This window comes from Oenanthe melanoleuca, chromosome 4 (genome assembly GCF_029582105.1).
Source record: "Oenanthe melanoleuca isolate GR-GAL-2019-014 chromosome 4, OMel1.0, whole genome shotgun sequence".
Lineage (NCBI taxonomy): Eukaryota > Metazoa > Chordata > Aves > Passeriformes > Muscicapidae > Oenanthe > Oenanthe melanoleuca.
Genome location: NC_079337.1, coordinates 52,291,970 through 52,297,969, shown reverse-complemented (window position 1 = coordinate 52,297,969; position 6,000 = coordinate 52,291,970).

Genomic DNA, 6,000 nt, shown 5'->3' with positions numbered 1-6,000 from the left:
CAGAAATAGGGGTCAAACCCCTCTGTTAGGGACAGTTGTTAGCTGGCTGTTGTCTGGCACAGCTGGCACGGTGGCACTGGGATGCACAGCCATCTGTAAAATTAAGGCAGGCCTTCCCTGGACATGATGGAGGCAGCTGATCTGCTGTCTGCCTCAGACAGGAAGCAGTTAATACCAAGTGTTCATAATTAGACTTCATATTACCTCTCAATTTAAGTGAACCAGGAGCATTCTCACCTCTCTCAGTGCTATTATTTCAGCCTTGCTGGCTGGCAGACTCCACAAGACAGCAATGTATCCTTGTCAGAGGGACCAGCTGTCCCTGCTTAGGTGAAACAGTCCCTTTTTTGTCATTCTGTCCCATTAAAATAATTCATCAACTCTGATGCATTTTATTAGGGGCTAATGGTGCGACCCTGTTTTCCCTTCAAATGTCCCTATTAATTACTTTTACATATTGTTGTCTGTGTTATATGGTAAAATAATTTGCAACTTTTCTTCTTCTTAATTCTTGAAAATTGGGAGTAAAACATCTGAAAAAAAATCCACAACAAATAACAACACTGTTTTTCTAAGACAAACCCTTTCTGGAGGTGGTAAATGACCACTGAATTATTTTGTCTCTCTAAATACATTGCAGCTAATTGCTTTCTGGGCAGATGTCTATCACCACCTTCCTCTGTATGGAGTCCAAACAATCCACTCATATATCACAGTTTCTATGTTGGGAGCACCCTGCCTCCAGTTTCTTGGACAGCAGTTAAAGAGACAAAGAAAAAGAAAGTTAGGAATCAGTAACTTTTAAAATAAACCTTTTAAGGTGAATGTCACTTGTTGAAAATATCAAATAGCTTAAGACATAGAGTAAAGCTCTATAGGTAATGCCTGGAAGGGTCCATAATCATACCAAAGCAGGTAAAATGAAAGGCTAGACAAAATTTTCAGCTCACTGAAATAAATTTTTTAAAAGCTAGTGAGCTAAATTTGAAGAGACAAATTCTTTTCTGTGTTCATCCAGGTCTAGAAGAAATCCTCAAAAAAAGACATTCCCACTTGTTGCTTTGAGCACCACACAAGCTACTTACAAGATTTGTAATCACCTTGTGCAAAGTGGCCATCACAAAGCACAGGCTGGATCTGGCCCCTTAGATTAGAATTAATTATTGCCATGAAAGAAATGGCATGGCTTAAAAATCCATTTGATATATTTGTAGGTACATGTATCCCCTATATGTCAGACCAGACAGAAAAGGCAGCATGTGCTTTCAGTCCTCATGACTAGACTTCCTATCCCTAATGTGGGGATGAATGAAATGAAAGCCAATGAAATCAACGTGAAGAAGTGTCATTGTTAAATATTTATATTGCTCTCCTGTTACCACTCTCTCTTCTCTTGTAAGGTACAACCTTTGGGACATTTCCATTGTGTTAGAAGTTTCAAGTAGATAACACACTAAAAATGGGAAATAAATGGATTCCCTAAACCAGCCAGAATTAATCCCTGTTGGACAAGTACCTCAGCTCTCTGTGGCATTCCTGTTGATAAAACAGGGGGTTCAAGCCATGTAGGATTCACAAAGCCTGGGCTTGCTTTTCTGGAATAGCAAGGTTTTCCTTAAACCATCCTTCCTCACAAGGCAGCTCTTCCCTGCCTCCAGCAGAGAGGATGCTGATGGGACAGACATGGCTGGGTTTATAGCTGTTTTCCTCACATCCCATATGTTTCTCAGCAAGACAGAAGAAGTGGCTCATTATTTGTCATATTGAATGATGCCCAGATTCATCAGTCAGTTCTTCATGAAAGGCTTTATTATCTCTGCTGCTAAGGGGGTTAGGCTCTAACTTAATTCTTGTGTTTCTTTCAAGAGGACTGATCTTTCTATAATTATTTTAAATTCAAATGTGGGAGTCCAGTCAGCTTGATAACAATAAAATAGTGCATCTGCATCTATGAGAGGAGTTTGAAATTTGCCTTTCACATGAACTCTTGTGCCTCTTACTTGTGAGTGTCTACTGCAAAGAAACTGGTGTGAAACTACACAACTAAGATACAACAAGAGCCTGGTTTTCACTAAGTAGATAAAAATTTACTGAGACTCAGACTAAAGGCACAGCTTTAATGCAGCTATAAATGATACAAAATTATTGGTATTACACAAAAGAAGCTGAAAATTGACATGGACTTCCTAAAGTGAATTGCATGTGTACAGGCTGAGGTAAAGAATTTTTCCTGGCATATTTTCTGTTTGTCTCCAAGCCATTTCCTGTAAATTACACATGTAAAAGTGCAAGTCTAGTTATGTAAGCATAGACACCTGCAAACATATCACATATGACTTGGATTTGTTCTCCTTTACCACAATGAATACAAGCCATTTTTTCTGTGCTTTACACTCCCAAAATCCTAAAAGATTTTAAAAACCTACATTTATACCAGGCACACTCACTTTTCTCTTCACAAAACAAGAGAACTTTCCCCACTGCCCTCATGGATAGGAAAACTGGAATTTTCCTTGATGATATTCAACTCATACACAGTCTTGGCTATTCTAATTTTTAAATTTAATTTATTTATTTACTAGGAAAGTAATACTACTGAGGGCCAGAGATTTTCTGTGGTTTTAGTGAAATGCAATGGAGTCTTTAACTTCCACCTGAAGAGCCACCAAAGACAAACAGAAAGGACCTTGGGTTTAATGTCTCATCTAAAGGATATTCTAATGTGTTGGCCTCATTATTCACAGCAGAAAAGGCTTTGTCATGGTCAGATGGCTTTAATGTGTTTTGTATGCTACATAAATTCAAACTTGATGGCTCATTTATTTGTTGGATTGCAGCGTTATTCAACCTAAATGAAGCCTTGGTATTTACTAATAATTTGGGCTCTGGCTGCTGTTTACTTAAGCAAACAGTGTCCACTGTCTCCTCTGTTGTCTATATTAAGTTTGGACTCTACTAGCTCAAGGAATATTATAGAGAGGGCAAAAAATTTGCAGATAAAATAGCTTTTCATTTGGGGACAATTATTTATCTTAGCCTTGAAAGATTAGTATTCCAATATTGCAGTCCCTGACATCAATTTTCTCAGTGTCAGAAACAACTCAGACTTCATCTAAGCTTCAAAGTACCCCCATGAGGAAGTGAGTCATCATTATCAAATATTTTGAGGAAGGGCAAATTGGAGGTAAGAGGAGGCTAGACTCCTTATTCCATGTCAAGAAGAGACTAAAATGCTTCCAGAATCTGAATCTGTCTTTTAATCTTGGGACCTTATTTCCTTTTGTGATGTGACAATATTCTTTGATGAAGCTACATGCAGCAATTATCAAACTATGTAGTCACACCACAGCAGAAGTGTTCAGAACACAGAGATTCTCTTCTGCTGTCTGAAAAATGAGACTATAGGGCTATAATGAGGAACTATGTAACTATGTGATTACATATAGTACACATGCTATTGTACCTTGCAGAGAGATTTACCTTTTGATGTGAAGCTTCTTAAAATATAAATTTCATAGTGGAATTCTAGTTGAATTCTCCCAAAGTTGATTTTAAAGTCCTCGCCCATCTGGATATTGTGAGAGCAATCTTGACATTAACAAGTAAATGAAAAAGAAAACCCCTAAGAATGCTACTGTGCCATCTTAGATCCAGTCAAAAACATGAGTAAATATCCATAGCAAAGGCAAAAGATACTCTTACTTTATGGCAGAAACAGACAAGTGAATTTTAATAAACTGAATAGCCACACTCAGGGGAGACTTCATAGCCATCTCATAGGAGGTTTAGGTTGGATGTCAGGAAAAGATTCTTCACCCTGAGGATGGTTGGGCACTGAACAGGATGCACAGGCACAACCCTGCACAGGGAGGGAAAAGAGAAAATGGATTTGAATCATAGCTAATGTGGTTTGCAATTCCAAGAGAAAAGTGAAGAGTACTAAGGAATCTGTGTTGCACATTTCCTTCTGCTACAGGGCTGAATTACTGGTGCTGGGATAATAAAGTCCACTTGATTTATATGAGCAGACTCTTAATCACTTAATAAACCACTTGAAAAGGTTTTTGGTAGAGTGGAAAATTGTTAACTGGCTGAAGATCCAGCAAGCAGCAGCTGTTTCATAGTAAAAACTTAACTGGGAGAACTGGCCCAAGAATACCCATGTTCAACGCCAGAAAAATTAATTTTTCTAGTTTTAAAGTTATTCCCTACTGGGAAAGGGAAGATTCACATCCATGTATATAATTTGAAATTGTAATTAGTAGCATAAATGAACATTTGCTGTTTATACTATATTTCTGTATTTCTTACCTGTGAATTTGCCATAATCCTGTTCCACTCTGAATCCCATCATCAGTTTGAGTTTTTCACAGACTCATAGAATAACCTGTGTTGGAAGGGAGTCACAAGGATGGACAAAGTCCAACTCCTGGCCCTGCACAGGAAACTCCAAGAATCCCACCCTGTGCCTGAGAGCACTGTGCAAAGGTTCTGGAGCCCTGTCAGGTTTGGTGCTGTGACCACTGCCCTGGGGAGCCTGTTCAGTGCCCAACCATCCTGGTTGGATCAGATGTTTCATAACAAGCACAGCAGAGCTTCAGTAGAATTACTCAGGCGTACTCCTGTTAACAAAATTTGGTAATCCTCTAATAAAAACATCCATATCTGGCTTCTACCACATCCTACATAACCTTATAATCCTCAAATTTAATAACATCTGCAGGATTGGGGAATAAAGTCTTGCAAGTGACAACACAGATGACAACTCATGGGAGGGAGACCTGGAGGCTGAAGATGGAAAGAAGGTTTGTAACAAAATCAAAGGACAAAGAAAATAGATTTTTATCCTTTTTTTCCCCCTGCATCTATTAGAATAGTTTATGCTGCATTCAAAGGAGTTCCTTCCCTTCAAGAAGGCTACAGTAAAATATTTCTGTGTTTTTATTCTTCTTTTTTTGCAGGCATGCTAATGCTGAGAGTAGCGACAACAACCAATCCAAGGATTTCTTCGTGTGCCCTGGAAAACAGCTGGTTATCCTATTTAACTGGAACTGAAAGACTCCACATTCATAAAACACCCCAGCAGGAATCTTATTTTGTACAAATGCGTGCAAACTTCAGGGGGGAAGTCTGCACCAGCACACCTCATTATATCTAATGGAACACTATTAAGAGCTCCATGCCCTAGGAGTTGAAAGCCTTTCTGTAAGCAGGTGGCATCCTCAGTCCTGCCTGTTAATGCAGACATAGGAGCTGATAAAAACAGAGTGCCTTCATGTGTTTACCTCCTTTCTATCCTCTGTTTTTCTGGAGTCAAACATCCAGTTTCAGAGATGCTCGAATCCTTTGTGCTGCTGGGCTGGAACTAGTGAGATTCTCCTGGCTGGAAGTCAGAACACACAGAACCACCCTGCACCTCTGTGGAGATCCTAAAACCTGGCACCATTTGGGAAGGCTTTTGTTCCACTCCACACTTAAAAGAAAGAAAAAAAATAATGTAAATATAAACAATACTAAGAGCATCTTCAGCTAGAAGTGACCATTCCTACATGTTTTTACTCAGAATGGCCCCTGACTTTAATAGTTTATTTATTTGCAAATTAATCTTCCCAGGGGAGGAATTCAGGTGCAAATATTTACCTCAGATAAAACCTTCAGAGTTTTCAAAATATTTGTGTTAGCATTCTCAAGGTGAGTAATTTTGAATTTATTTCAATTTAGCAATCAAATCTTTTTATGTAATTTTCCTAAAAATGTCTCACTCATACTGTGGCCCATTTGGGAGTACAAGAAAACAAAGTTAATGACTTCCACTAAAATGTCAAAATGATTTTAAACAAGGCAAAACCGAGTTGTGTTCTTAATCCTGAACATCTGATCTCCAAAACCATTTGCCATGGGAGAATTTAAACATGTGCACAGACTTACAAAAGCTACACAAAACTAAGAGGTGTTCAGGTCAGATGAGGGCTGGAACCTCTGCAATTTCAGAGTGTAAAT